This window comes from Etheostoma cragini, chromosome 17 (genome assembly GCF_013103735.1).
Source record: "Etheostoma cragini isolate CJK2018 chromosome 17, CSU_Ecrag_1.0, whole genome shotgun sequence".
NCBI classification, from domain to species: Eukaryota; Metazoa; Chordata; class Actinopteri; order Perciformes; family Percidae; genus Etheostoma; species Etheostoma cragini.
In genome coordinates, this window is record NC_048423.1 from 11,791,621 (window position 1) to 11,795,639 (window position 4,019).

The window sequence follows — 4,019 nt, forward strand, 5'->3', positions numbered from 1 at the left end:
AAATCACTTGTGTGATATTTGAGCCAATCGCCGGAGACAGCCTTCGAACTATTTAAGCACATAGCCAATGACAGAGCTGTGAAGCAGTGGGTGGGCGTGTCCCCAGGTGCTCATTATGAAATGGCCGTGCTTGGGGCGCAGCTGGGATGGGATGCAGAGGCTCCTCGGTTCAGTTCGGATGCTCTGACTCCTGCTCCATCCACGTGCGACCATGCATTCTGTTTTTTTCCCTCTATCAAAGTATTGTAATCTACATGCGGACTGTCTTCTGTAGTTTGATTAGGTAATAATTAGCTACATTTACCACATTTTATATTAACTTGAATGATCAAGATGAAGTTAATTAATCCTGCATTTTCTTCTAAAGTTTATATTCAACCATTAGATATTAATTATTTCTTAGTTTTTGAGGAATAATGAACGCTTGAATATAAAATCTGAGCAATACACCTAGGTGTAAGAAATAATGCGGTAAAATCTTGATGCATATGCAGTCATGTGGTGTAAACCTGGTTTTAGTGGGTCACTGACATGACAATTTCAGCCTGTTTATTTCATCAATAGTAGTCGAGTAGTCACTCACTCCATAATAATAATTCATCTGCTTAAATCTGACATCAAACTGCAGCTTGTAAACAAAGCATTAAACGGAACAATATTTAAATAAAAATGAGTTCATCAACACAAATGTTTATGTCAAAGCATGTATGTCAAATTGTATAGGCTCTGTGAACATACTTCTTTAAATAACATAAAAACGTATTGGTTTTTAATTTGATGTATCAACAACCTGGCTAAAGAAGTAATTAAAGTAATTAAATGCACACTTACAAATACAACTCTTTTACGTTATCTAAGAAGAACCAGAGAGCTGTTTCAGCTCTCTTTGAAGAGTTTAATGGAAAAAAACAGCATCACATTTGCATAAAGCAGAGCTACAAGCACTGGTCCTCAAAAATAATAAATAATTATTTGTTAAAGTGATGAGCAAAAAGTTAGTGCTCTGTCACACAATAGTCACATGTGTGTGTGTGTGTGTGTGTGTGTGTGTGTGTGTGTGTGTGTGTGTGTGTGTGTGTGCTTGCGTGTGTTTGTGTGTGTGAGAGAGAGTGAGTTTGCAGGTTTACTGCTGCCAGATGTATAATTCTTATGTCATGCTCCACTGAGTCCAGCCTCCCAGAGACCCCCCAATGAAATGAGTTGTGTGTGTGTGTGTGTGTGTGTGTGTGTGTGTGTGAGTGTGGGGTTGCGCACAGCCTGGTGAAATGAGATGTTCACATCTCAAGGACGTCTCCCACCATAATTTAAACTCACTGGTGCTGGAAGACTTCAAACTGAAAGCGCTGAAGTCATAAACCAGTGCACTTCTGTCTTTATTGTTATTGTCTGTGATCTACTGGTGTAAATCCACAGGCAGGTGGCTGTGACTCAAACAATGCAAATACTATGACTGCAATGTTAAGCGTCTCTATGCTGTGATTACTGCATATTGGCTGCGGACTATAAAATTAAGTTAAAGACCCATAGTAAATACTGCTTTTACCTATCTTGATGGCTCTTGTGTTGCAGTTTATCGCATTGATTTCCGGTTGCAGAGTTCTCTGACACAAAATGTGAAGGGTTAGAGAAAGCTCCTGTAGGCATGACGTACTGCAGCATATGATACCTTCAGCTATTTACACCCTGATATACAGGTCTCTCACAGCAGGGACCAACGTGTTTTTATTTATGAGGGGACACAGCAACATCTATCAGCACTCAGCTGGAGCCAGTGACAGTGTATAGTGTGACTTTGAGGCGGAGAGTGAATTGTATTCCTTCCCACGGGGCACACTGGGACAAATCCCAGACAAGATATTGAGGTTTGTCACTCTCTGGTCTACACACACTCATCCGGTGCTTCTCACTACCTTCTTTCACCCTCACCCTTAGCCAAGGTTAAGCCACCCCTCCCTCCTTAAACGCAATGATCTTAAAATAGAGAGTCTTTAAGTGGAGATGAGGAATGTAGAAAGCTCAAGGGAAGAATGGATGAGGGAGGGGTTTTTGCTACACCATGAAGAAATGTCCCCTATCCTCTTTAAGGGTTGTTAAAAGATGTATGGTGCTACAGCATCATGATGAATCCCCTCCGTGGTGGATAGGAGAACACTTCTCATATCATTAAGCTTTAGTAATGGTCCCAATGCTGCGTCCCCTCTGGCAGGGTTGCCTGGCTTTTACTCCTCTGGCTAACAGGCCTGCTGGCGACATACAGACTCACATGTAGCTGAGGAAGAGTCAGCTTCCTGGAGCTGCTAGATCCAGAATGTATTATCATTGATTCATTATTACATGTGAAGCTTTAATTATACACAAAGAAATGAGATAGATAGATAGATAGATAGATAGATAGATAGATAGATAGCTTTTAGTATAAGACTAAAGACAAAAAATACAGTACAATTAATTAATGTGCAGTGTTTCAATTTTAGTTCTTTTCCATACTCTCAAATAGCGCAAAATTAAAGCATGTTTTTTAATGAATTATAATAATGATTTAATTTGTAATGACCAGCTCAAGCATTTGCTTGACAAAACACACACACACACACACACACACACACATAGACTCTTTAAAGCGAGTGGTATTCCTTTCTCTAGCTATTTGCGGTTGGCAGATTACAAATATTGTGGAGGAAAATAGATTGTGTGAGCTGCTGTGGGAGAAGTGGAAAGTGAATCCCATTTTCTATTATATTGTATATATTATATTATAAGTCTGCTTTGTCTCAAAATGTGGTTATGTAAGTTAGGCAATCAATATTTTTGAATTGATAACCCCAGTGTTGGACTTTATGTGACTTGTTAACATGTCCTGTATTCTGTATCTGGTTTGTTATTAGTTTTCTTTGACATTGTGAATATTTATTCATGCATGTATTCATGATTCATGCATACTTCCCATTGCTGCAAGAAACTAATAAATATAACTTTAAACTGCAATGTTATATTACATATACTTTTTTTCAGAAAACTATTTTGCAGTTGAGTAGTTCATCTCTTGTTGTTTAGCTAGTTTTTACTCTGTTTCATCTCATGCTAAAAAAGCATACACAAAAAAGCAGCACATTCATTTTCTGTGTGGATGATCTTTGAACCTGTGCACCGAGGCTACTATACTCACCCTCTAGGGTGTGAGCGCATGTGTTACAGCTTACGATGGGGCGATTGCACCTATGCACTTTCCAAAGTGCGCGCACTTACACACGCATACACAAATCCCCACATGCTGGGATATAGGTCCTTCATAGATCAGCCTCCCCTGACAGCTCTCTTAAATGTCCTTGGCAGCCCCCCAACCCCCAGCTCTCATCCCCTCTCTGTTCCTGCACCTTTTTTCTCTGGCCTAGTCTCTGATGGATGCTGCTATATTTCTTTGCCTCTCTTCTCTGGAATGCTCCTATAACCACTGGGCCCTGTAATGCATGACACAATCTGTATATATCCCATTAAGTGTCACTTTGTGAATGAACCTGTTTCTCCACATGCAGTTCGCCCTGCAGAATGACATGTGGAGGAAAGAGGCTTGAAACTGACCAGCTCCTCTAAAGTCAAGATAAATATCTCTTGGACAAGTTATTCTTACAGCTAATGTTTCTTTTGAGAAAACTGTCCAGTAACACTGAGTTCATATTTGAATTTAGGTGTCAATAATTATTATCACATGATCTGCTTCCATAGATGCAGTTTTCCCAAGTGTCGGTTTTCCCCTTTCCTAAACCAACAACTAATCTACTGAACATGGATGTCTTCACAATCCTGTGAAGATTTACACTTGAAAAAAGACACGTTTTTTTTTGTCCCTTCACCCTCTGCAGTGCCCAACTAATATTTGTTTTTTACATCATGAGGTTTTGTACACACTCTCTGCGTTGCTATCAATCACATTTTTAATTTAATGTATGAATATGTGATTTATGTTGCTCAGGCAGAAGATATAAATCTATTTTCCAGAGAGAGAGTTGGGGGGGGGGGGG